The sequence below is a fragment of the Asterias rubens genome, chromosome 6 (genome assembly GCF_902459465.1).
Source record: "Asterias rubens chromosome 6, eAstRub1.3, whole genome shotgun sequence".
In the NCBI taxonomy this organism is placed as follows: Eukaryota; Metazoa; Echinodermata; class Asteroidea; order Forcipulatida; family Asteriidae; genus Asterias; species Asterias rubens.
The window spans coordinates 21,957,946-21,966,012 of record NC_047067.1 but is presented as its reverse complement, the minus strand read 5'-3'; positions in this window follow the sequence as shown (position 1 = coordinate 21,966,012).

Below are 8,067 nucleotides of genomic sequence, written 5' to 3'. Positions count from 1 at the left end.
TTATGTCTCAAGAAAAAAATTTCAATGATTCCCTCTTTGTTTTTCCGATTGGTTCCTGTAAAAATTGTAGTATGTTTTGTTTTTTTGTTTTTTTTATCGGATCAAATAATAATTTATCTCCTTTATTTCTTAACCTGAAACACATCTTCATCTATCTACAATTTGTAACTTATAGAAATGTATATTGTAAACATCTTTTTGTATCTACAAATATTTCTTGATAATTGCAATGACCCCCAGCGGCTGTACATAAAAACCTAACTCTTCAACTTGTAAAAACATGGATTTATGAAGAGATGAAAAATAGGATCAAAGAAAAATGTTGAATCTTTTGGATAGAGCAAAACTGGGCAGGATTTCAGAAAGATCTATGTTTCATATTAAGAGGAGTTGTCACTATCGCCAAAGTGATCTTTATTGTGACTACACACTTTGCTTAGCAATAAAGATTGAGACGCATCTTAGATACACATCTAAAGGTCAACCCCAGGTCTTAGTGGGAATGAGTCCAGTGTAATAAACATTCCATTATATCATGACAAAAGTAACACACCTTACAAATTGTTTTATGTAGACACTTTCAGGACCATCTCCTTGAAGTTGTTTTCCTTCATATATGCAACAAATAACAAAAGACTTCAGGCCTGAAGCCTTTTATTATGCATCTGAAAGCACACAACTTGTGTGACAATAGTGTTTTTTGTTCCACTATTCTCTTGCAACTTCGATGACCAATTGAGTAAAAATTTCACAGATTTGTTATTTTATGGATATGTTGGGATACACCAAGTGAGAAGACTGGTCTTTGACAATTACTAAAGAGGTCCCAGTGCCTTTAATCGCAGTGAATTCATGCAGTAGAAAGATTGACGGACAAACAACTTGCGCAGTGAATGACTGATGTATTTGTACTTTCAATGACCAAACAGAAAAGTCAATGTACAAACAAGCACCAAGAAAGAGTAGTTGCTTCATGAAGTGTAGCGCGTCTAGCTCCCTGACTTCTATTACTACCATATGTATGTACATGTACACTCTAATCATGTGACTACTTAAAGCCAATCACAATACACCTTTCTTGTTAAGTTAATTCCTCATTAATTGTTTTTTTCTTCACAGAATCTACCCATTATTTTGTGAGTTTTAGCTTGGTGAATGGAATGTGTCATTGTATTGCAAATAAAGAAGTCTAAATATGTATTTAATAAATGAGCTGGTGTTTTAGTTTACTTCCTTTGTGTGTGTGTGTGTTATTAGGCAGTGGCATGATTGCTTAAAGCCACTGGACTAATTGGTAACTACTCAAAATAATTGTTAACATAACAACTTTCTTGGTAACGAGCAATAGAGAGCTGTTGATAGTATAAGACATTGTGAGAAACGGCTCCCTCTGAAGTAACTTAGTTTTTGAGAAAGAAGTAATTTCTCAATAAAATATTTAAATTGATTTTGAGACCGGCGTGAGCTCTCGAAATCAAGCATGAAAGCACACAACTTTGTGTTTTCCTTCCATGATTGTCTGGCAATTTCGACGACCAACAGATCAAATTTTCACTGATTTGTTATTTTAAGCATACTTTGGGATACACCAAGTGAGAAGACTGGTCTTCGACAATTACCAAAGGTGTGCAGTGTCTTTAAGGAGCAACTCTTACATGTTGCTATATCAGCCAAAGGTTCGATATTAACCCTTTAAAAACTGTAGCAATCGGAAATGGCTTGTACCAAAACACAAGAGCCGCAAACATTTGCATCTTGCAATCAGGGAGATTTTGTCCAAAAAACAGAGATATTTAGAATGACATTCAATATAATACAGACCAAAAAAAAACATTAGCGGGGAAATTTCTAACAAGTTTAGACAAAAGAACATGGAAAAATTGGTTTATCGATAATTATTGTCAGTCTTTGCCTTGTACTAAGAGAAACATGGCTCGATCATAACATTCTTCTTGCAACTTGGGTGAAAAAAAAAAAAATTGTTTACATTATCCATGGAGCCCTCGTGCAGTATCATATCGAATACTATTCGATTTACAGGGTTCGATAAAAAGCACAAAATATCTTTGCCATTCAAGCTTTGCAAAGAAACTAATGAGATGCTAATGAGATGCTAATGAGGTGTTAATTAAGGGTTTTTCAGAGGTATAAGTATAGCGACAATAAAGGTATTCGGTCAGTTTTTAGCAGTACACTTCATAGAGAGCAGTGCATTCGCAGGTTATATCAAAGAAAGGGTGCAATCGGTTATAATTAAATCACACTTATGAACACTCAACAAGCTGATTTCATAAAAAGACTTCATTTGAAGGTAGAATTAACAAAAGTCAAAGAGACATTTCTCATACACAGCTGAGCAAAATTCAAAATAGTATTGTGGCAAAGGACAATCATGGTTTCAAGAAATTCTTATCATGCATCACTACATCATGAACAAGAATTTGCACAAGCTCATCAGCCTAGTCTAGATTGGTAACGTTCATTTTGATGACCTAGTCACCGATATAGCAACACAAATTACTGGAGACGAGATAGCATCAAACAAACATCTGGCTCAATCCAGATGTATATAGACTCTCCAAGTCCCTTTTCAGATGCAATTGTGTCCGCCAAGCAATATTGGCCGCTCCGGACACTTTTGCATATGCAATCGTGTTCGGGGCTATGCAAAAACCATCCGGCGGATTCGATTGCAGCGAATACCCAACGGCCGAACATTTCCCGTGTCATTCATGACATGCACTCAGCTTGTAAGAAAATGGCGAACGTGTCGCGAGGACCAAGGGCGTTAAATGTACTGCAAGGACGGTTTTGCATGGGGGCGGACACAACTGCATATGCAAATGTGTCCGGGCGGACACAATTGCATTATGCATCAGCGTCCGGGCAGACCAATTGCATATGCAAAACCGTTCGGCGGACATTATTGCATATGCAATAATGTCCTTCGGATACTATTGCATAGAGGACATAATTGCATGGGGCACCCTCCTAGTCGCAATGCGCAGCCAATCAAACCAGGAACACCGGGGTGAACCCCTTCTCTTTTCGATAAGTGCACTGGATTCTTTTACATGCAATACGGGACAAACAGCTTTACGTCCCATCCGAAGCCTCATGGTTAAGTGTCTTGCTTAAAGGGTGGCTGTTATATTTTTTATTAAATGCGCAAGTATTTTAAAAATGGTTTTCAAGAGATTAGGGGAACCCACCCCACCCCTTAAAGGGAGCCTTCATTTGCATAAACTTGGTGTCATGTCGGTCACCCGAGCCTTCGGGCCCCCTGGCTGTGTGCATATAGAGACGCGTGCACTGTGTGGCCTGGTACCTAGGCGCGTGTAGTTAGGGACCAAACTCTTTTTGCCGACGATATGTTTGAATTCCCGACGTGACGTCGATGGTGGGGGGGGGGGCGGTAACAATCCACAAAAGGGGGGGGCATGACTTATTCGCTAATTACGCAAGTCAGACATGTCAGGAATAAACAAAACACATTTTATTGATGTTCAATACATATATCAGAAATAAATGACAGCAAAATAAACTGTTTTATTTGAATTCACTGTAGCATCCCTTTAAGGACACAAGTGTCACAACTGGGACTCAAAACCACACTCTGTTTCACAGAAACACCAGAGCCTCGAGTCTGGAGCTCTTAACCACTCGGCCACGACACTCCGCAAGGGAAAATGCCGTCATCAAACATGAAAAAATGAAAAAATAAGACACTCTACTCGTACAGCGTTTCAATGGATGATATCAACTTTTATTTCTTATTACACTTCTGGGTCTACTACTGTCTCTACATCTGTACTAAACAACAAATCCTGATATAATACTGCTTGGTAAAAGTCTGAGACTACAAAGTATTTTGTTTTTGTATAAATAGTCTCTGGGTTAAATGTACAAGGGGTTTCTTTAATAAAAAGCCTACGCTATACTTCTTCTTTCATGTATACTCTATGGGGTGGTGCTGCACACAGACTTGTCTTTTAGGATTTGGATGGTGGAAAAAAACAAGCTAAAATCTTGACGTCTCTTTTTTTTTTTTTTGCGCCAATGGGAGACTTTTGAACACTAGATTGCAGCAGAGTTTACCAGGTAAATTTCCATTGTTTGTTTGTCTTTTTGTCTAGATGATCTTCCCATCAAGAGAACTCAGCAAACTCCAACAAGGGGATATAAACACCCAGCTGGCAACAGCCAATCTCTCTCATACAAACATTGGTTTAACGTCTATGATTATGAACCGCACAAATCAAGAAATTGTGATCCAGTATCTGGAAGAAAATACTTATTCAAGTCATTGTGAAATCAGCGCTTAGCTTGGGGGGATTCGAACCCACAACCTTGTTTAATAGTTCTGAGCATGCACACGTTACCAAGAACGATGGTTTTGCTTGGTAAGTCTGCTGCCACCTAGAGGTTCCACGAGTCAATTGCTTTAATATTTTTCAACAAAGAGCAAAAGTTTCTGTCCTTTGTTGTAGAATAATCCACCATTTCCCTTATACACTGTGTGCAGACCAAACCCCGAGTCTATCCTTCCATACTGGTTTATTTCTCCTATTTCACATTTTTCGCCTCAGAAAAGAACTTATTTTGCGACACACAAAAACATCCAATCAGGCTGTGAAATAATTAGTCACATTGAAACCAAATTCTGCATTTTTTTCCCTTTTACACTAATACCATTGTTGGATCTAAATGCAACATACCTCCAACCAGAAGCCGAAAAAAATACCCATTCAAGACGCTAAAGATATGTTTCTCAATTTTACTTGGCTGTTTTTTAAAACTCTGGGCCCCGGCTAGAAATAATATGCATAAAATAATGGACAGCTCAAGTAAACATACATTAATTACATATAACAAATTAAAAACACAAACAACATTTTTGATTATTGTTCGAGTAAGAATTATGACAGCTTCACCAGAAGAAAACCTTTTTTATTTTTACCATCCAAGTTCATGAGCAATAATTATTCTGGTCTTGTGTGATTGTGATAAGGACTAGCAGATGTGAACCATATAACTGCCCGTGTCACCCACAGTTCCTCGCGGTGGTTATACATATATATTCATAAACACTACGTCTCTCCGCCACTGAGTGAGTTCTAATGAATTGAGCTTCTATCGGCAGCTGGCCCTGCTCATCCTACTTCAATCAAAATGCAACGTTCCTCAAAAAGAAGAAACGGAAACAAGAATTCATTGTAAAGAGCTTTTAGGATGAGAGATTGAATACAAATTTATGTGAAGTATTAGATGGAGGTGAAGCACTAACGTTTTGCAAGGTGTCTTTATGCTAAAGAGTAAATATTACCGCCGTCGTCAAGACGAATAAGGGGGGGGGGGTGCTGGGGCAAGATGGGTTGAGTGACCCATAAAAAGAATAAAGTTCTCTTGCACATGAATTATATCAGAAATAAATTGGGTAAAAAGACGTAGGTATTTGAGTTGCATTCAAAGAGGGACCAGTTTTCTAGTTGGTATGACACTACCCTAGTAGTATGCAAAGGTCGTGGGTTCCAATCCTATCCAAGTAATATGCCTGTGATTTTTTTTTTCACAGAGCCTGGGAAAGTACCGAGTATACAGTGCTAACACACCCTGGTGTGTATGGCTAAAACCAAAATAAATTTTTTGAAATTCTTTGGTCATTTGGTTGCTGGACGCTATTTTCGGTCCAAATGCAGCACCGATATTATGGGCAGACTAGTCTGGCACCCTGTACTCGCCCATTCATTTTGTTGGACACGGAAAGGCTTCTAAAGGCAATTTGATGAAACTCTCTCAATATACGGCTCTGATATTGGACAATGTGGTAGCCCCCCCCCCCCCCCCCCACCTCGCTACCATGGGCAGCGCGCTGTATCACGCTAGCTCTGCATACGTCTCTAACCCCCGGGAGGGAAACTACGATCCGTGTCTTTGATTGGCTATCATATACGTGCAAAATTTTAAACGCCGTGCGTCTCCAAAAAGCTCTATACACCGAAACGCGTGCGTATAAAGATGTACGTATTCATGCAACACTGAACTAATACAAGTTTATGACTTTTATTACACACAGCGCATCCAGCGTGTGAGCGACCAACACAGAATGGATCAACCACAGGACTAATTGTAGTATCCCTTATATTTGGTTATTTTTGAGTTACACTTACCCAGGGGTTATGATCGAGCAAGGCATGCTGGGAGAAAAAGGCGCGGTGAGATCGATCACCCCTGGGATCGAGGTTGCCTCCCCCCCCCCCACCTCTATTTGTCTCTTTATTGTGTACTTGGAGTCTCAGGAATTCTTTAGAGGGAAAAAACTGTTCCCTGTATCCAATAGCAGGAACGATTGCTTAATATTCATTTTACAAAAGGAACCAGACTATTTCTGCGTCCAGCCTCGATTTGGTCACACTGATTTGAATGGGAGAAAATCAAGATGGCCGCACCTTAATATAGGACTATTGGTACAAAAAAGGGAATTCAACTTGAAGCTTATCATTCTACACAGCTTGAGATTTCTGTCGCGGTTTCATTTACTTCCAAAATTCTCACACAAAACAATCCAAAACATAAAATTATTACCGAGAAATAAATACAATAGTAATATTAAAATTGATATGAGGGCAATTTTGATAACAAACCAGTATGGATATCCTGCTCTTGTACAAAGTATACAATATCTAAGGTGCATCAACACAATAACATTACCGAGACAGGGAGCATCAAAAACGCTTCCTCCAAAAAAAATACCTAAAATAATAAAACATATTTATAAAAAAAAGAAAAAGAAAAAAAAGGTTTTCATAAATACATATAACTACTGATTTTGCTGTAATAATAATTGATAACGTATCTAATGTCACATCTACATGATTATGTACATATACATATACAGTAGCTCATAGTTCAGAATAAACTATGCACAAATTAAGAGGAAAAGAGACAGAAAGAAAACAAACAAACAAACAAACAACAAAATCATTCAGGTAAAACAAAACAGACCAACCATGCGCCTGTTTTTTTTTGCATTGGACTGTTGCAAAAAATATCCAATGCCATCACTTAACGACTCCCGAGACATAATTTTCAGATGGCGAATTTCCCGTCCCAAGGCATCCCCCGAACCACACCCCCCTCCTCCCCCGTGTCGTTCAATGAACTGTGAAAATAACACTAACGTCATCCCGCACGGAGACAGAAGTGACTTTGTTAGCCAACCAATAGAGCCCATTATGTATGTAAAAGACTCCGCTGGGGAAATTATGCTACTACATGTGTAAGGGAGACCCGAAGTACAATTGGCTGGATCCATTAGCAATTGATAACATAAGTGTGGGGTCCCTTTTTGTCTTTTAGTTCAGCTAATAGCCACCGAGGCGTAAACATTGAATTTCCACGGTCTGTGTTTTAAAGGACTATTGTGGTGACGGATGTTAGTCTCAGGCCTGATACTTCTCAGAGGCAACGGAGGCGATTGCCTCCATGCCCCAAGGTCGTTGCCTTGGTGCCCTTGAAATGCTGCAGTAGAAATGTACAGTTTCCTCATAGGGTGCCCTTTCCAAGGAGAAAATGCCTTGGTGCCCTAATGCTCCCTCCTCATTGCATTGGTGCCCTTGAAAAGCTGCAGTAGAAATGTACAATTTCCTCAAAGGGGGCCCTTTCAAATGAGAAAGTGCCTTGGTGCCCTTGCCCTTCCAATAACAAAGCCTACAGGCATGTATTCTGGCACATTATGTCCATCAGAGAACTGACAAGTGTAGTCAATAGGTTGGACTGTGCCCAATGGCTACAGTAAGCAAAGAATTGGTGCTAACAGAAGCAGAGAATTCCATGCTGACGTTAAGTGTATTTCACAGGTTAGCAGGGAATTTTTGCTTGTGCGCATGTGTACACCGTACACCATGTTACTAGACATTCTTTGTTTACACAGCTCGCGCAGGAGGGGGGGGGTTGGCATTGAAAATTATCGACAGATGAGTTGTGTTGATTCTAGCCGAAAAAGTCAGTTTTAATTTTATGAGCAAGAATTGACAAATGATTCCGCTTGTTAAAAACACATCTGTG